At 44.0% G+C, this 20746-nt stretch overlaps 1 protein-coding gene and 1 long non-coding RNA gene across 1 annotated transcript; one reads left to right on the top strand and one right to left on the bottom strand.

Annotated features, from left to right (window-relative positions):
- Nucleotides 1–20746, bottom strand: part of Erich1 (glutamate-rich 1) — a gene marked incomplete at its 5' end in the record, with an annotated part of 52793804 nt that overhangs the window by 8070626 nt on the left and 44702432 nt on the right.
- LOC134482409 (uncharacterized) lies at nucleotides 13511–20708 on the top strand. The gene is made up of 3 exons (XR_015640050.1): nucleotides 13511–13632; nucleotides 18730–18987; nucleotides 20512–20708. It is a non-coding gene; the product is annotated as an uncharacterized LOC134482409 (long non-coding RNA).

Raw genomic sequence — 20746 nt, 5'->3', positions numbered from 1 at the left:
TGGGATAAAAAAAATAGAAAGTCTCTCTCTCTCTGCAAGTCTTCCCGAAGGGACTGTGACGATGACGTCAGTGTCACAGTGACCACACGTCTGTTCCAGAGGATAGGAACTGACAAATTAGCACCAGCAACTGACCACAGGGAGGATGGGACTGTTTTCCAACATGGGAAAGATGTTCAGTTAGCAGCCTTGTGCCCACATCTACCTCTACTCCAGACTTCATTGTTTAAAGACAATACTTGGACTTTATTGGAGACGCTGGCAGGGAATGGGCTGTGGCCTGTGGTACGGCAGACGTACAGTCTAACGCGGTGGCAGAATCCATTCAAATCCACAAAAATTAGGCATAAAAGCAAAGGCTGTCCACGTATACAGAAAAAGGTGAGGGCAAAGGTGTGAGGATAGAAACCCAAGTTCTGCATCCGATCGTATAGGATCCGAGCTCCGTCTCTCCTCGTTATTTCAAGTGTGTGCTAAGGCTGGCTTACAGGCTTCTGACTATCTAAAGAGGAAGGGGTGGTTCTCACTGCTGAAGAAAGAGAAGATCAACTTCTAACCCTTATCTAACTTGAAACTTTTCAGGAGCCAGCTAGGTCCCTCTGCTATCAAATCCTAGAGGAACTGGTCATGATAGCAAAGGGGACAGTCACGGTCAGGAGTGACCTTGTACCTCATTTATACAAGCTAATTCCCAGGTTGCAGTAAAATGATATAAAACCTTTAATAATATCACACAGTGTGTCTACTGTCTGCAATGGGTTAGAAGGGAAAAGAGCATGAAGTCAGGGAATAGAGGGGAGAGAAGAGAGGCCAGGTCTTTGTGTCAACGTCTTTATAATGCCAGCATGGAACCACGAATGGTGATTGTAAAACAACTTTTGAATTTATCAACAGTCGACCACTGTACCTGTCCTGCCCTCCTTGTCTGGACTATGCCTTTCCTGTCTCATTGTCCAAACCTCGCTGAGCTGTCAAACTCTAGGGGAGCGGCCACTTCCCCATGCCAGTCCCAACCACCCCACCTCTCTCCTTCTTTTCCTTTTTTTAAATAGCCTACTCTGGAAAGAAACCAGGCTGGGGGCTCTCACCTGCTTGAGTTCATAGAACCTAGAAATCTAATGAGTTCTGAACAGGGAATTCTCCTTTCTCTTAGGTTGCATAAGAGTATGAGAAAGCTCACCACCAGGGCTGCTCTTCCTTCCCTGTAGTGGATCCCTAGCAGTAGTGAGCAATTGTAGGTGGTCTGTAAATGCTTTACTTGCTGAACATAGATGAACCCTTAAATGAATGGCCGGACACAGTAAATGAATGCAGACGTGAGGCACTGAGTAGAAAGAGCAGGGGCAACAGAGCAAAGAATTGGGTCAGAGAGGTTTTTATGGGGTCAGCTGCCGCTGGTTCCCACAGAGCCCCTGACTTCTTCAGAAGCCGAACTCGGTTGTTTTGACAGAGTCAAGGCAAAGAAAGTGAAAGAGGACTTTATAAAACTGACTGCCTTCATAAACACGGAACCTTCATTAGCAGCCCTTTATGGACGATAAAATGTCATAGGACACAAGCCGAAAATAATTTTCTTTTCTTAGAGCCCAAGGGAAAAACAATCAGCGAACATCTTTCTTCAATCATGTGCACATTTCCAGTAATAAGAAAACTTCAACAACTCCATTTCCTGTTTACGTAAAACTGTCACTGGATGCAAAAAGAAAAAAAAAAAAAAGAAGAAGAAGAAGAAAATGTAGCCATCTTGCTGGCTTCCCCTAAGGGCAGCCCACTCATCATTTCTGTTTGCTTTCAGACAGGACACACTAGTGTGACTTGTCCCCAAGGCCTCGCCATGCTTCCTCGGTTTTCTGAAACACCACAGGGGAGTTTCATTAGAACCTCACTTGGTTGCACGCCCTGGGGTCTGGGAAAGCCTTGGTTAGATTTGGACGTGGATCTTGACTCGTTGACACGTGAACTTACTGGTTGAGCTTTCTGAAGCAGACGGGCCTGACCTGAGACCTTTCTGGGATCTCCTTTGTTATAAATGAGACAGGGTTACAAAGGCATTTGTTTGCCTGTCTTCAGAGGGCAAATGCCAGAGCTACGCCTTTGTTCAAACCATATCCCTGCTCTGCCAGCATTCTGTGGCGATCCTATCTCTGAAAGCTGGCCTTTGTTAAGCTCACTCCATCATCCTTCAGTGGTGGGGGACAGCATGTAATTCCGCCTCTGGTCATCAGCTTGTGCCGGGAACTTCACCATCTGCATACTTTGGCTCTTGTGCCTAGATGGAGGACACTGGCCAATGATGCCCATTATAGGAATCTGTCTTGACTGTTTTAAAATAATCTTAGGCTTACACCGTGCCCGCCATAGGCTCCTCCCACCACCCATGTATAAAAGCATTGTGAACTTGATTTTTTTTCCCCTGTATCAAATTCAGGGCCTTGCACATAAGAGGCAGAAGCACAGCCCACCCACTTTGAGGCAGTATCTCAAAGGTAGCCCAGGTCACCCTTGAACCCTTGACCTTCTCGCCTTAGCCGCCCGAGTGCTGGAATCGTAAGGTAGGTATGCTACCTTACTTGGCTTACTGTACGTGGCTTTCTGCACTTAGAGAGGAAGTTGCCAAGATGATGTTCCCTTATAAAACAAGAATACAGTGTCTCATATCAGGGAATTCACACTATGGTGGCTCTTTGTCTAGTTTGGTAGTTCCAAGGAATGAGCTGAGGGCCTCACACATGCTAAGCAAGAGCTCTACCCTGCTCTAGTATCCTCCATTTCCCCTCCTCCTGGATCCAAGGTGGAATGAATTCTGCCCTGGGTCTTCATACTCCCTTAATTCAAAGGACTCCACACTTTCTTTTCACCTTGATTCTTACGCTTTGGAAGAGCAGTGGCCCTCTGTCATGGCCACTCAGCATGGGGCTTCCTGCAGCTGCTTTCTGGCTGGACTCAGGGAAAGTGTTTGGGCTACATGTCAAGACACAGTGCTGTCATTCTCTCCACACCTGTCTCATGCTCATGCTAATCTTGATCACCTTTTTTTCCCCACCAGTATTGATTCTTGACTAAAACAATTATTCCAATAGTGATGCAAGGGTGACCTCCTGAGCATACGACTTCTGTATGTGGTATTGCCATTCTTCTGTCAACAAGAACATTCCTAACTCATTCATCCACCTTTTCCTTTTCATTTTTGAGGTAGAGTTGTAGTCTTTATGGGTTCTTATGATTCCTCTTGGGGGTTAAATAATAATTTACTCAATTTCTCAAATTACCATTGGATCCAATTAGATGGAAGGAAATTTTTTAGTTAATTTTTATGTTATCTTGACATGTCCTATCATTCTTTGAGCATTTCTTTTCTCATTTTTCTTCTTCTTTCTCTGTTTTTCCTGCTTTTCAAAATTCACTTTACATCCCGATCACAGCCCACCTCCCTCCTCTCTTCCCAGCTCCACCCTTACAAATCCCTACACCCCCATTGCCCCCTCCCCTTCTCCTGAGAAGGGGAACCCCCATGGATACCACCCTACTCTGGGGCATCTAGTCCCAACATGACTAGGCACATCCTCTCCCAGTGAGGCCCAACTAGGCAACCTAGGTAGGGGTAAGTAGATCCAATGGCAGGGAACAGAGACCAAGACAGCCTCCACTCCACTCCTACTTTCATGTAGAAGACCCACATGAAAACCAAGCTGCACTTTGGCTCCAAATGTGCCCCCATGGTTGAGCATTTCTTTTCTTTGGGGAACATTATGATTTAGATATAAAGCATGTTCCAAAAGGCTTGTGTGTTAAAGCCTTGATTCCCAGTTGACTGTACTAGTGTGAAAAGTCTGTGAGCCGATTCTGCAGCCATAACTTTATCAATGAGTTAGTTCTCTGATGACTTTATAGCTGAATGAACTCTTGGGTGGGCCTTTCCTGTGGAGGGTATACTCTTCCTTATTGTCCTTATCTCTCTGTCTCTGTCTGTCTCTGTCTCTGTTCCCCCACCCCTATCCCCAAGCTACCTCGAGATGAAGAACTTTGCTTCCCCCAATGCACCAAGAATTTCTGCGTCACCACAGTGATGATGACCGTGATGGACTCAGCCAAGGAGAGATGGAAGTCACTGAAACTGAGTAAAAATAATTCCCTCGGTTAGTTCCTATTGCTGGAAATTTGTTTAAACTTGAAGATCTGGAAATAGGGTAGATGTTCCTATTGATATAATCAATGACCTAATAAACCGTCAGTGGGAAGAGTCAAGAAAAGCCTCTGGGTGTAAAAATATACACACAAAGAAATTTGTATTTTTTGGTTTTGTGTGCTTACCCTTATTTCTAATCCAAGATTTTGAGCTGCCAAAATAAACTTGTCTGTCAAGTTTAAAAAATAATTAAGGGTTGGGGATTTAGCTCAGTGGTAGAGTGTTTGCCTAGCAAGCGCAAGGCCCTGGGTTCGGTCCCCAGCTCCTAAAAAAAAAAAAAATAAAATAAAATAATAATAATAATAATAATAATAATAATAATAATAATTAAAGGTACACAGTAAAAATTCCATTGCCTGTACATTTAGAAACATTTCAACATATCCAGTAGAAAAAAGAAAAGTAGCTAAATTCAACTAGAGGAAATGTCTAACTACTGAAAGATTTAATTGGTTTATAATTCTGTACCCAGAAAAGCTGCAGTTTTTGAGGTTTATTACCCAAACACATTTGGCAACTGTGTTGAAGAGGAGTTTATCAAGCAGAGACATTTATCATGAGCAAAGGAGGAGAGAGTCCTGCAGGACTTGACAGATTATTTTAAAACTTCAAATAAAAGAGAAATGTTGAGAATCACCAAGGAAACTTTGAAAACAAAAACCAGGAGAATTCTTATCCTATTAAATGTCGAGACGTATTTCAAACTTTAAAATATCAAAACAGGGAATGAGAAACACGCCAATAGGGCTGTAGAGAAGCTGTAGGGCTTCTGGTGTTCAGAAGCAGAGCCCCAATTTCCGAGAGAGATTCTTACCTGACGTGAACTCTACACTCAATGGTGTTGGGAAAGATGCCTGTGCATTTGGTAAGTTCAATTAACTCTAAAGTTTGTAGGACAGAACACGGGATATAGAAATATAATTTTAAGTCATAGAAAAATTCTGTAATAAAATAACAAAAAGGATTTCCCTAGAACTCTGCAGAGAGTAAACAGTGTTCAAACGATTCACAGATGAGCTGGCAATACAGAGAAAGAATGAAACGAGAAAGGAGAAACGTAAGCCGTCATTAAAATTACAGGAGAAATGGGTGTTTAGTGTCCCAGTGACCAAGGAATACACAAGTCAAGATGAAAATGGATTCTTCTCACTCCACAACACAGGCGTGAGTTAGAAGCTTCTCGGACAACACCGACAGATACATGGCTGTGGTTATCATAGGCAGAAGGCGAATGGACATGATCGCTTTCATCTGAAACTTATAGGTATTCATTAAAAGGAAAGCCACCAGTCTCAACAACCCTTACTACCAATCCACGCTCTGGAGGGCCACATGCAATGCCCGGAACAATGCGTGCAATGCTGTAAACGGAAGACTTATTTGACCTAGAGAAGTGCCTTGACCTTCAGAAATATTGTAAAAGATCATCCTCATGGGATTTACTACCAACTCTTATGAGTACTTAATGTGTGCATCTCTCTATAATACAGTGCACAGCAGGAAAAAAAAATTCAGCCTGAAAATACACTCTATGTCAAAAGGAGGAATCAACTGATACAAAATACAAATACAAATTGTACCAACGAATGCGAATGTTTCAGTGCACATGTTTCAAATTCATTCTTCACAACATTGGAAAGCCAGGATGGGCAGAGTTACATTAAAATCTAGTTTCTTGTAAAGCTATGGCAACTAGTCAGGACTTTAATGGAGTGGGACACCAAGTGTGAAGGAGACTAAAATGTAGCGTTCTCCCATCAATTGCTAGTGTCCCTAGTGAAAGGGTAAGCAGAAACAGAGAGCCAAGGACTGCTCAAAGCAGGTTCAGATACTGTGGCGATTGCTTTAAGACGAGAAGGGAAGGCCTTAGAAGCATTGGAATGTTTCCTTTGCCATTTACTAATGATCTGCACATTCTAGGAGTTGGGAATGGAGCCTCTCAAAAGCAGGGGCGTGGGCACCACAGCTTAGCTCTACGCTGTTGCTCTACACTTTGGCCTAAGCTCTTTCAATTCTGCCTGTAAGCCAGATTTTCTCCCCATATCACCCACTTCCCACGGGTTGGTCTAGAATTTCAGACTGTTGTTAAAAAAAAAAAAAACACAAACAAACAAAAACCCCAACAAAGCAAAGCTGAAATGAATGTAATGCCATGCACCTGTGATCCAAGCACTGGGCGCCAGGGTTGAGACAACTTGGAAGCCAGCCTGGGGAACACAGTGGGTTCCAGGCTGGCTGCAGCTACCTACACAGTGAGACCCTTTCAAAAAATATAAATAAATAGGCAATAGTTGGGGGCCAATACCTGTGAGATGGTACTGGATGAGCCTGACCTCTGACCTCTGACCTCTGACCTCCATCCCTGGAACGCAAATTGAAACCTACTCCCCCAAAAGTTGTCCTCTGATTTCTATATGTTAATCATGCATGCCTATGTCCATTCTCTCTCTCTCTCTCTCTCTCTCTCTCTCTCTCTCTCTCTCTCTCTCATACACACACACACACACACACACACACACACACACACACACATACAAACACAGAGCCTCAGGCATAATTTATGTAACGCAGAGGGGCAGACAGTCAGGTGTTGTGGTAAACATTATTTAGGGGTTTCTACACTACCTTAGATCATTTAGTTCCCAAATAAAGACACAAGACCTTTATACTTATAATAACCCTTAAAGCATTAGAGCTGGGCTGATATCAATCCTCTCTCCATTTCTGTCTACTTTCTTGTCAGTAACCCTGAAACATCACTTGCTATGTTCCACCTGGGCCACTCACTCCAACAGGCTGGTCCTCAGGGCCATGTACTCAGGATCCACCTACCCCATGACAACTTCTTTCTTCTTCCTCTCTCTTCTTGGCCTTAGACCACAAACCCAGGAACGAAAGCCCTACCTACCACCTACCTCTCTTCTGCCCAGCTACAGACTGTAGACGTCTTTATTCAACCAATAGTTTTACATTATGGTTTACACAACAAAAGCTGGTGTAGGTAAGGATCTGCTTGTCTTGGAGAAACCAGGAGTTGGGTTATAGAGTTTAGCACTTGAATACAAGCAGTGCCAGACAAACCCCTACAGTTGGGTGTTTCTTTTTCAAATACACACTTTATTGTTCACACATCAGGGGAAGGGAAGCAATTCACAGCAAACAAACCCCACAACCAAACAGTCTAGCTCTAAGAGATGCCATCAATATCCGGAGGCTGAGTGCACTCACAGACAGTAGGTAGAGGGGCAACAAGCTGCCTAGTGCACAGTAGGCCACCTTGTTCACACCCACTGGTGGGGTAGCTAGCCACAGTCTCAGGTATGCTTAGTCAGGTCAACCAGGGTTCAGGACATCCAATGGTCACCAAAGTCAATGCTAAGCCAGAGGCAGGAGGTCCTGGTGGGAGACGTGGTCACTGGAATGGTCCCTTGTTGCTAGTATAGTGGCCCACACGTGTTAAGGCTCACTGCAGACCAATGTCTACTGAGCTGCCTGGAGCCTCTAGAAGCTTGTCCCATCCTTGCAGACTTTTTAATCCCTGCTTCTGATTGGTGCTGGCCTCAGGCTCCCAGAGCTTTGCTGGTCATACCCAAGTGCTCGCTTCTGGTGTCTGAAAATTCTGATTTCAGGACACTGAGCTGGGTGCCTCCCTCTGTTTGTTGCACGCACTAATGCATACTTTTCCCCCTCTTACTTGATTACCTGCTTCTCCAATCCACACGTATGTTCCATAATGAAAACATTGTCTTTATTCTCACCTATCTATTCCCAAACTTGAAAACATGGATAAGCTACCTCTGAAATTGAAGCTAGATAGGTAGGGAAAATGTAGGGAGGCTTCCTGGGGTAGCTGCTTCTGGTTCCCGGAAAACTGCAAGCAAAATTGGTACGAAGCCACAGGTCCAGTAGGGGGAAGAGAGGGACCCAAGTTAGCTGTTTTGCAAACTTCCAGCCTTTGATTTCTCCCATCCCAAGCGTGGAAAGCTGTAATTTTCCCTTTCCGGGTCATTCAATTCTTTGTTGGTGCCAGAGGATGAATTCAGCACACCCCCCCCAACACACACACACACACACACACACACACACACACACACACACACACATACACTAAAACCCCTTACATTTCCCTCCTGTGGGACTTCTTAAGGTCATACATATACTTGACTGGAAATCGAGAAGACAAACTCAGAAGCAGCTGTGACCTATGTGGTACTCAGAAGCTTCAGAGCAAGAAGACACTCAAAGGGTGAACAGCAGAATTAGCTCTACTCTCCACAGGGAGGAGGGAGGGCAGGGACTCAGGTTTTGAGAGTGTGTGGTATGCTTTGATCCTTAATGACTGGCAGACGTCTCCCTGGAGCACCAGGGTGGAAGCTTCTTAAGAGAAATGACAGGACAAAAGGGGCAAGGAATGAACTCCAAGGAACTGATAGTGTTTTTAGGGAGGGAGAGCTGGGAGGAAAGATTACCCATTTGATACACCTGAGAAATGTGCTTCCAGGGAAAATGGGAGGTGTGTTTGAAGCTACCTGTTTCCATTGACTTCTGGTTTAAACTGTGAATTTCAAAGCAAAAGAAACCTAGGTGGGAAGCAGCCTGTGGTGACCACTCACTCCCTCCAAGGACTTCGGAATGCAAGCAAGGCAAACACCATCAGGAGGAGAAGCCAAGAGCTTAAGAGCAAGGCTGTTCCTAACATAGAAACTCCTCTCAGTGGGATAAACAGAGAAAGCCCAAGGTCAGCCAAAGTCAGCCAGCACAGGAATTAGCCCAGCAAGAGCAACTGCCTTGCAGAACAAACAGAGCTCCGGGAAGCTTTTAAAGCACAGTCAGCACAAGGTTTGCCATCTATTCTACTGCCTTCCAGGAGACGGGAGAGACATCTTCTGATGCTGCATCTAAGAAATCAATCTCACACTCAGCCTTTTAGATGAACATGTCTCCATTTGGTTTATAATGACTTAATGACACTTTGTAAATGGCTCAGGCAACAACGTTCACGGAGACTTCCCAAGCCCAAGGCAATGGAAGCTTCAGATGACAGATAAACAGGATATGATCAACAGGTCTGAGGATAGACCATTGGGGGTAGCTTTGTTAGCTTTAATGTTTATCAAGAAGGGGAAAATTAGAGAACCGTGAGTCCGGTTCTCCGAGCACCTGCTGCTTCCTGAAGGCACACCTGAGGGAGTCACAGGAGTGCCACACTCTTCTGTCTGTCTCTGACTCTTTAGTATGGCATAGTTTGCGTTCATTTTGTAAAATGCAAACACTCGGGAAGTGTTAAAGACATGAAAAAAAAAGAACCATGCACGTGTTCTTTGATGAGATGGAAACAGGTACCATATTCATCACAGTAAAATAACACAGAAAGCCACAAAACCCCCTCCCGGACCCAATCCCACCCCTTCCAAGACATAGCCATTGTCTTCTGGTTTGCAATATGACATTCACATCCATGTTGTCTGAAATAGATTCTTAGAGTTTAAGGTTGTGGCCCTTTGCTTTGTTCTATGTTTGCAGTGCCGGGGTGGGGTGGGGCTCAAGTCCAGAGCTGCCCTATACTCAGCGCAGCCTCTGGAGGTTTTGGTTCTTCTATCACAGTGGGGCCTTGCATTTCATGCTCCTTACCAGGATGCTGCACAGAGCACTATCCAAAGCAAGGGCTTCCCAGCTGCCTGGGTGACAAGCAAGTCCTGCCGAGCATTTACTGTATGACTGGACACATTCTGTATAGAGGGGGAGCCAAGCGAGAGGGGAGCTGACACAGAAGACATCTCTAGACGAGTCCCTGTCTGGGGCGGAAGCAGTACTCAATCAATGTTAGTAATTATTTCTTATGGAGCAAGGCAGACATTTAAGTCAATTGGCTGCAAGTGGAGAATTTCTCCAAGCACGTTTGTAATACAGCCCCTTTTCTGTTTGTTTGTCTGTCTGTCTCCTGCATTTAATTTACAAAGCCACCTCAGATGACAAGCTTCAGTTTGTACCAGGGTCTCTTCTGTCCCTGCTCACTCGGTTGCCTGTCCCTGCTTTACCACCGCAAAGGTCTGGTTGGCAGCCATTAGAGCGGGGCTTCTGTACTGCCCGGCAGTGCTGGTCTAGACTGCACTTTACAGTAGCTTTGGCAATTTGTGGTCCTTTACTTTCTATTAATTTTGGTACCCACTATTTTCCTTTAAAAATGTCAATTCACTGTGAGGAAGCGACTTGACTTTTATCCTAAGTTATTTTGGTTAGTTTTAGAATACCCTTCAATAAGTTTTTTTTAGAATAATTTTTCTATATAATGTATTGCTTGCTTCTAAAATGTACATCTATGCGTTCTTGCTACTATCATGAAAAATGCTTTCTGTCACATTTAAATTTTTTTATAACATCACAAAACATGATTGTTTTGCTGAGTTGCCTGTTAATTTTAAGTTTCACCCATGCTTTCTTTTCTGTGGCAGCAAACATGTTCCTAGAAACCCGGGGATAATGGTTATTCTGTTTCTCCAAGTTGCAAGTGTTCTGTAGGCCTCAAATACAAAAGCAATACAAAGAATCAATGAAACACAGAATTGATTCTTTGAAACGATCAAAAAGAAAAAAGAAAAACCTAGACACACTGACAAACTAACAAAAGAAGGAACAAGAAACCCCAACGTAATACAGAGATTAAAAAGGAAACATCCCACCAGCAGCAGATGGTAACAAAACCCAGATTGTTAAGACTTGACTTCGAACCCTATGTGCCATTAAATTAAAAAAATCTAAAAAGAAGTGAAATAAGAGTCTGGGTATAAATGGAGCCAAGAAAACAAAACATTTTACACTGGTCTGTAAGAAGGGACTGATGCTGAAGGAAAGCTCAACTAAAAAAAAAAAAATCCAGACACACCCCTGTTACCCGGTATATTCCACTATAAAGAAAAATTAATACCAATACTCTTAAAACTACTTGGTGTGTAGAGTTGAGGTCTCACGGGCTTCTCCCCATGTCGTGGTCACGTTCATTAGCGTCCTCATTGTTCAGCACACGTGTGGGCAGAGAGTGGGGAGAGGTATATGAGACGCTTGGAGGGCGGAAGAAGAGGAAAACATATGGGCACAAACAGCAGAAGCCTGTATCCATGGACTAGACTAGAGGACCCAGACACTAACCCAAGCACTTACAATCTCCTGGGTTTTGACAAAGATGCCCCAAACATTAGAAATGGTGCTGGAGAAAACTTGATATCCATGAAGGGGAAAAAAATGCAATTAGATTCTTGTCTAATTCTCCTGGAGCAAAAACCAATGCTAAGCAGATTGAAGATCGTTACCAGGAGACCTGAAACTCTGAAATCATCCCAGGGAAAATCCTTATGGATATTGGCATAGGCGTGGGCTTCCTCAGAGAGTTTCCGATTGCCCAGAAATAATTCTAAAAATTGGCAAACAAGACTGCACGAAGCTAAAACGCTCTGCATAGCAAAGAAAACGATCAGCAGAGAGAAAAAAAACAGCCTCCACAATGGGAGACAAACCCGAGCAAACTACAAATCTAACGGAGGACTTGTGGATTTGGTTTAACACTTGTACTTTGTTAATTGGGTTCCCAAAATTGCACAAGAATCTGCAGGTAAGAGGCTGAGGGTCCTGCCCCCAGTTGGTTCTGATTGGTAAATAAAGTTGCCGGCGGCCAATGGCTGGGCAGGGAGAAAGAGGCGGGACTTTAGTATTCAGAGGCAAGGGAACCAAGAAAGGAAAGAGAATTTAGAACCACGATGCCAGGACAGGAAAGGAGAAGAAACAGGTCTGAGAAGTGTAGGACAGAGAGACGACGGACAAAGTTGGGGGATCATGGCCCAAGAGGCTGCAGGCCTGGGTCCAGGGCTAGACTGGAAAGAGTATAGGTTTTAGTAAGTAAATAATTCAGGAATATCGGAAGGGAGAGTGTGCTAGCCATGTGGAGACTTTGGAAGTGGCCCAACCATTGAGGTGTTTAAGGCATATTAAAATAGAAGGCTCTCTCTCTCTCTCTCTCTCTCTCTCTCTCTCTCTCTCTCTCTCTGTGTGTGTGTGTGTGTGTGTGTGTGTGTGTGTGTGTGTGTGTGTGTGTCTTTCATTCAGGAACTCAGAACATTGGGGTGTGTAGTGAGGAATGCACTCCGCTGTCAGGGTGATTTGAGTAGGATTAATCGCTGACAGAAACAGACTTACATAGAGAATATGCAAAAAACTCAAAAGCCAAGTACAAGGAAACCAAGCAACCAACGGGCTAATGAAATGGACAGATAGTTCTCAAGAAATAAAGTAGGACTAGCTAGCGAACTAATGAAAACGTTCAGTCTCACTGCCATCCAAGGGACGCAAATTAAACTACAGAAGAGAGTCGGCCTCTGGCCAATCAGAATAGCACCCATCAAGAAAACAAATAGCAAATGCTGGCAATCACGTGGAGAAAGGGAAAATGCTCATGCAGCGCTATCGAGATTACAGATTACTGCCCCGCTATGGACATCAGGGTGGAGGCTCCTCAGAAACCTAAGAGTCAAAGGGACGGTCACGTGGCCCAGCGGTACCACGGTAGGAACCAATCACATGTAACAGACGTATGCACACATGGATGGTTACTGTATCACTGTTCACAACAGCTAATACTGCCTGTACACAGGAGTTGAGAAGGAAAGTGTGGTATACATACAAAATGAAACGTTATTCAGACACAAAGAAAAAAACTATGTCATTTCCAGAAAAAATAAAAACAACAAAAAAACAAAACAAAAACAAAAAACAAAAACCCCTGCAACTGGAGATTATCATAGCAAGGTAATTACAGATGTTGTGTGTTTTCTTTCCATTTGTGAATTCTCACTTTTATATGGACATACAAAAGCTTATATGCATATATGACCTAAAAGTAGAATGAGATTAAGGGGCCTGGTGAGAGGAGGGTGACGTGCTTTGTAAAGCCAGTGATCTGTTTTGTATAGCATGGTATGGTATGGTGCGGCGGGAGAATTTGCCTCAGAGGCTCAGCGGGCCCAGGCTAAGGCACCCTCTGCCCCATGTACCATAGATGGGTGTAGTGTAGAATAGAGTTTATTTGGAGGGATGGGTAGAGTTGAGAAGGGAGTAAAGGCAGAGAAAGAGAGGGAACAGAGAAGAACAGAGACAGAGGAAGAGAAGGAAAGAGGCTTACCGGAACATGTGAAGAGAGAGGGGGTAGGGGAAACGGGAGAGAGAGAGAAAGATATCAGAGAGAAAAGAGTCAGAGTCAAAGAACTAAGGGAGGCCAAATGGTCCCTTTTACAGTAAGCCAGACCTACTGCGCTGTTGCTAGGTAACCGTTGGGCGGAGCCTAGAGGAATGCTAATAGACCAGAAAGGGGTGGAGGAGCTCCAAGTTCACTATATATTTGTGAAAATGTCTTTATGAAGCCCAGTATTTCCGTATGTAATGAATATACACAGATAAGAGTAAGCAAGTAAAGTTAGCGTTCTTCCTCTATCTATGAATCACATCGAACTTCACTGTTTTCCCTATCACTAGAGGATCTTTACCGTTTAACTGACGAGAGTAGCCAATGTTATTAATTATATGACAAACGTGTTCGAAGCTCCTCGGAAAGTAGTTTGCCTTAATCCTGTTCCTTTTTCTTTTTTTCTTTTTTTTTTCTTTCTCTCTTCTTCGTCTTCACCATTTTCAGTTGGGTGATTGGATTTTTTTCTGCTCCTTCCCTGCTCTCCTTAAATCAAAGATGTTGTTTCCCTCTTGTTTAATGCAACGTAGAGCCCATGCCTGTATTAAAAGCTTTAGCTGAGAATGTGCCAGGGAAGCAATGTCACTACATCGTACAATTGTTATTCTATAGCACTTCGGTTATGCCATAGTTCCTTTAACGATAGTAACTTATTTCTGTGCTAAGTGATGGCCCTGCCCCTTCTCAAACATCTGCTTTCCTTCTCCGACAGCCAAAACCCTCATTGGACTCAGCATCTCCTAGAAGGCTAGCGTCATGGCTGCCCTTCTTGTGGGGTTAAGGTCTCCAGGTGCTTCTAGCCTCTAGCAACTTCCTTGTCTCCTTTTAGGTTCAATATGGATCAAAATATCTTTGTTTCCAAAATAACAAACATTTCTATGAACTTATACCAGAAAGGGAGTAACATTGCTCAATTTTCCCGGTAGGAACCAAAGGTATTTTAACTATAGTTCCCATGAACTAAATACAGTGTGTGTGTGTGTGTGTGTGTGTGTGTGTGTGTGTGTGTGTGTGTGTGTGTGTGTCCAAGTCTCTGTATCTCTGTGTGTAGCAGAATTTTAGCAGGACCATTATGTCTGCCATGAAATAGTCCTCTTTTGTCCGTGATTGCTTCTGTCATTTCATGGAGTTGCTCTTTGGAAAGAGTCTCATAGCCTTTGCATAATAGCATAGTCCTAGACAGGCCGGGCAAACCAGGAAGTCACCCATGGCTGAGCATGGCTTAGGATGATGGCTCTTCCAAGGCAGCCCCTAGATGAGATAAGAGGTTTCGGTATGAGGAAATTAGCTGCTAACGCTGTCTTTCCTTTAACAACAAAGAGCTCTTCTAGGGAGTGGCCAGCCTTCAGTCCTCGAGAGGCTGATCCTTCAGCCACTGAGAAGCCTAAACTCAGCCCGTAGGGTCTCTTTCTTAGCTCAATCATCTCACGTAACCCAGAACAGCAACATTGGTGTGTGTGTGTGTGTGTGTGTGTGTGTGTGTGTGTGTGTGTGTGTGTGAGATGAATAAACACAGGTCACTTTCCAGTCCCACAAGCCTCACTCCGTCAAAACATTCACTTTCTGACCTAGCCGTAATTACCCTCTGACTTCATAATGGTATTTTCCTGCTTTATGTGATAGTTTCACCACTTACGTTAATTGTGAGACAGAGTTTATTTTTCTGTGATTTTTGAACCACAAGTGATTGAAGTAATTACCTGCTGGAGCAATCGCTCGTGCTCTCCTTGGAGCTTAAGGGCCAGCTGTCAGCCTGTGGTTGGCTGAGGCATCAGCTGTCATTGCTGGCTCTGGCTTAGTTGCCAGGATACAAGGAAACACTCCTGAGTGATGCTGTACATCAAGCCAAGTTGCAGTTAACTATATGTAGAGGCAATTCCGGGTCAAACTCTATCACCCAAGTATGAAACATATTTAGGCCAAGCTCGTTAATTTGCCATTGGTTGTACAAACATAGGTTATGGTGAATTTGTTCGGCTCAAGGGGCCATGACTTGCTGACTCCTGAAAGAATGTCACCGGGACAGATGTAGACATTTATTTCTAGAGCTGCATTGTAGCCTGCACTGATTGATTTCAGTGTTGATCTGCATTTCAATGCCTTTCAAAACCACTGCTAATACATTATGTTAGAATAATAGCATTTCGCAAAACAACACTTCTACACATTTTATGAAATACATGTCAAAGGGTGAACATATTATATAAAATTCTATTACTATATTATATTTATATTATATATTAATATAGTAACATTCTAGGTTAATAATTATTAGTTTTTATTATACATTGATAATTTTATGACTATAAATAATACTGTGTTATCGTATATTATTATATGATAATATACTATATTACATATAGTTGTACACATTAGTATTCATATAAACCTTTTGAAAATGTTATAGAAATTATCACATCCATACAGAGAAATCCAGCAAGGGCCATGGTGCTATCATTTCAGGAGTGGCTGTCTGTCTTTTAGATCCATACTCATCTCAGAAGCAACCCTGTTGGGAATGCTAGCATCTGCTACTTGTTCTGTTCTTGGGGAGACACTCCCACATCTCCCACAGGGAGATCCTCTGTACGCCAAAGTAAAGAAGGATAGAAACTTTTGCTTCAGATCCTACGAGTCCACATTTTATCATCCAAGGACACAGCTTTGAGTTAAGGATAGTGTTAGGTCCCAGGCTGTCCCCGTATGCAGAAAGGTTCTAATAGTGGCCTACAGGAGGATTTCTGGCAGTTAGATAAAAATCAACATTCCATGGAACTTGTAAAACTAGTTCCCATCTGCCAAAGAAACCATTTCCCTTACCTCTGGCAGAGGGATCTGTGCCACCTATCAACTTATCAAAGCACAAGCTGACCTAAGGGTCCCTAAGTACCTATCATAAGTACCTGTTGTACATTTCAACATTCACGATAGCATCCCAGCCCTTCTCACCCCTCCCTTCCCCTAAACTCTGTCCAGCTTTCTTCTCTCTCTCTCTCTCTCTCTCTCTCTCTCTCTCTCTCTCTCTCTCTCTCTCTCTGTGTGTGTGTGTGTGTGTGTGTGTGTGTGTGTGTGTGTGTGTGTGTGTGTGTGTGTTTCTCTCTTTCCCTATCTCCCATATTTCTTCCCATTGCCCTAGCCCTGGCCAAATTCAATCTACTTCTTTACTTTCTCTCTCTGCTCTGGACTCTTACAGATGCCCCTGGCTGTTCTCCCTCTCTTGTGCGCGCATGCATACACACACACACACACACACACACACACACACACACACACACACACAGCCTTCATGACTTCACGAGCCACACCATGCATCCTGCCTCAACTGGACTAACTCACAGTCCAAATAGGAACATACAAGGATTAGGTTTTCTTCACAGCCTTACCACATTAATCACCCTCAGCTTGCTGTAACTGGTTACAGGGTGAGAACTAACTTGAAGAAGGAAGGCTTTGTTTTGGCCCAGACTCTGAGAAGGGATGGAGTCCATGACAGCAGGGAAGTCCCTGTGACTAGAATATAAGGCAACTGTTCATCTACAGTCAGGAAGCAGAGAGAGATGAATACAGCATTCATCTAGATTCCTCTTTCCATTAGATGGGAGCGCCTATATCCAGGGTGGGTCTCCTCCTGTGAACCTCTTTGTTAACACCCTCACTGACCTCCGAGGCAGGTCTCTTAGGCCACTCAAATTCAGTCAAGTTGCTAGTGAAGCTTAAACAGATCACACTTGCTATCTCGTGCCTTTGATAAAAAATTCACTGGAGGGGACTAAGCTTTTGTGAAAAAGACTAAATCTGAAGATGTTTATGGCACATTGGGGAAAACAGAGATGTTAAGATCACAACCTAGAGCAGTGCTTAATGCACAAGGCTCTGGGTTCAATCCCCCAATCCCTTCCCCAAATGAAAGCTCAAATAGGCAATGCTGCCCCTACCACATCTCCTGATGACAACAACTTCCTGTGTGTTGACCAGTGGTGATGTACTAGTCACTTTATGGGCAGTACATTTATTTATATGTATGTCAGAGTAAGTCTTTAGTCCAGGTTTCTATTCCTGCACAACATTATGACCCAAGAAGCATGTTAGGGAGAAAAGGGTTTATTCAGTTTGCACCTCCACAATGCTGTTCATCACCAAAGTCAGTCAGGACAGGAACTCACACAGGGCAGAACTTGGAGGCAGGAGTTGATGCAGAGGCCATGGAGGGGTGCCGCTTACTGGCTTGCTCCTCCTAACTTGCTCAGCCTGCTTTCTTATAGAACCCAGGACCTCCAGCCCAGGGATGGCACCGCCCACAGTGGGCCCTCCCCTATTGATCACTAATGGAGAAAACACCTTACAGCTGGGTCTCATGGAGGCCTTTCCTCAAGGGAGGCTGCTTTCTCTGTGATAACTCCAGCTTGAGTCAAGTTGACATTCACAACCAGCCGGTACAGTAAGGATCCTAGGCTTGTGATTTACCTAGTGGCTTGTCTTTTGTTTAGTCATTATTTATTCCAGTGTTCAAGCTGTTGTTCTTCTGACCACTGAGGTGTCCTTTAGCCCGCTTCTTCAGCAAGCATCTCTAAGTCCCATGCCACCTCTGGCTCAGTCAGTCTGACCCTTGAAGAACCTCTGAACTGTGTGAACCAGAGGTAGTTCTTACTGGTCCCCTACCATAGTTTGTACTTGAGACAAGTCCCGGAAAAGGCTACTGTTTCCTGATTCCAAGACTCCACCTCTCAAAGAGTATGAGACACAACAAAACTGATTTTTATTTTCAAAACAAGATCTCTCTGTGTCATGCATTTTTCGTTAATTCTATTTAATAATAAAATAATGATGATAATAATAATAATAATGCCATTTCATGTACCAAACCCTTTCAAATGTTAAGCAGTTGGTGTATAATTCATTTATTAGCTTCAACTGTTCATGTCTGACAGATGGGTGGAAGAGAGTTATAGCTTTTCTCTACCTCTAAAGGTGACTGGACATCCAGTCTGTTGGTCACATGATTGGATTTTAATGCAGAATGATTTACTCCAAATATAACTTGGCATTTAACACTCTTTAGTCTCTAGATCATGGCCCAGCAGTGCCCACGCCCACACCATGCTGTGTGCCAAGGGCATATAAAAGGCTCAGCTCTCTAAGATACAGTCTGTGTACCCCTGCTGCCAAAAGGAGTCAGGGCATGCTGGGGAGGGGTCAGGGGATTGAGTAGTGCCTACACCCCATTTTGGACTCCTGCCATTATCTATTGGAAACTACCGAGGAAGACAGGTGACATTTACTACCCCTGCTGACTTGTGTCTCTGCTTGTGTACAGGAGCCTCAATTTTAGGACTCTTCAGAACCCGTGTCACAGAAATTACCTGTCCTGAAACCAAAAGGACACCGGTGTGGAGAATCACAGGGCTGAGTCACTGAGGGGCACTTCCCAAATGCAAGCATCTGGTAGACGGCCGGATACCTGAGAGCCTTCTACATACTCAGGAGAGACAAGCCACTCTCTAATGACCTGCCAACTCTCGAATAGTCCTCATCAGCCAGACTTAAAGGCTGTGATTTTGACACCCCCCCCACAGTAAAAATCTGAACAATCAAGTGGCCAAATGTCTCTGATTTGTGGGGTGACTTTTCTGTGTGGTTCGATGCCAGCTCACCTGGCTTCTCCCCTCAGAGACTGAGAGGAATTTTACCATTCCTGTGTGCAACAGTCCTGGCTCTTGTGAAGTAATGCAGTTCCTGTTTTGCCAGTCCAGTTGGATGACAAGTAGCAGCTTGGGTTGCACCTCATTCTGCAGAAGGCATGGGGTAGAATGCACAGTTACACTTCAGGGAAACTGCAGGGGATGCCCTTAGGGAGGGGGTCGGCGTGTCTTGGCCGACGAGAGTCCGAGCTGGACACAAATGGGGCGGCAACAAGCACAAGGGTGGGGCATGATCTCACAGCTCAGTGGTCGGTCTCCCCCTCGGCATCCAAAGCTGGGAGGCTTAGGTAGCCTATGAGGCAATTTTTTAAACCATGCAGCCCTGAGATGAGGCATGACCTCAGGTCACAGATTCAGCTGTTGCTCGTGGACATGGCAACTCCATTCCCTTGCAGGCTCGAGTATTTCTAAATAGTAGGGTAACTGTCTAGAAAATTAATAGCCCTCCATTTTTCACGGAGCTTAAATCTTCATGTGTTGTATCTTATATTATTTTCATTTTTAGTTTGTTTTCTGAGGTTTTTTAATAATTCTTTTTTTAAAGATTTATTTATTATATTTATTATATAGAAGTACACTGTAGCTGTCTTCAGATACCAAAAGAGGGCATCAGATTTCATTACAGATGTTTGTGAGCCACCATGTGGTTGCTGGGATTTGAACTCAGGACCTCCGGAAGAGCAGTCAATGCTCTTAACCACTGAGCCATCTCTCCAGCCCCCACCCCCTTTTTTTAATTGCTATTTTGTACAGGACCTCACAATGTAACCCAAGCTGGCTTTGAACATGACATTCTTTTCATCATTCTGCCTCAGTCTCCCACATGCTAAGGGTACAGGCATTCTCCGCCACACCCAACACATTGGTTCATATTTAAATATAAAAGCTGTTCATATTTACGTGATTTGGTGTGACTGTGACATTTCCATACAGGTGTATACAGTGTGTACTACTCAAGTCCAACCTCCTTTCAGCCATCTATCCCAACTCTCTACCTTCCCAATCTCTATTAACTACTGATCTAGATTCAGGATGAGATTTTTTTAATATGGGAGAGAACACGTTGGTGTTTGTCCCTTTGCAAGCGGCTAGCTTTTCTTAACACAGTGTCCTCTGGTCCCATCCATTTTGCTTGGAAGCGACAAGAGTGCATTCTTTGTAGCTGAATAAAACTCCACTGTGTCCGTATAAATTTTCCTTTACCCACCTGTGTGGGAGTGTGGGTCTTAATGCCAGAGAAATAGATGCAGCAGATGTCTAAGATAGAACGGCTCTCCGCATATATTTCTGCAGTTCTTCAAAAACCCGTTAGACCTCTGCTCTGTCACTACCTGCTCTGGGTGGCGTTTCTCGTCCTGCGTCTGGATAACGGCCCCCATGTGTGTGTCTCTCGACAGCCCTGTCCCTCCTGTACAGCATTTGATGGACTTCATTAAACCGGCCTGCTTTGCTGTTGTTTGCTTATAATCCCCAGAAGAGCTGCTGCTCGGCGAAAAGGAGGTATTCCTGCTCTCCCGTACTGCTTGGCACAATGCCTGACTTAACTAAGGCGTTCAATGACACTGACTGGATAAATAAAACAGTTCATAACAGCGCTTGGTCTTCCGTAACTATCTGCACCTTCTTAATCAG

This window comes from Rattus norvegicus, chromosome 16 (assembly GCF_021556685.1).
Source record: "Rattus norvegicus strain SHRSP/BbbUtx chromosome 16, alternate assembly SHRSP_T2T, whole genome shotgun sequence".
In the NCBI taxonomy this organism is placed as follows: domain Eukaryota; kingdom Metazoa; phylum Chordata; class Mammalia; order Rodentia; family Muridae; genus Rattus; species Rattus norvegicus.
Note: the sequence above shows the minus strand (reverse complement) of the source record. Positions and strands in the feature narration are given on the sequence as shown.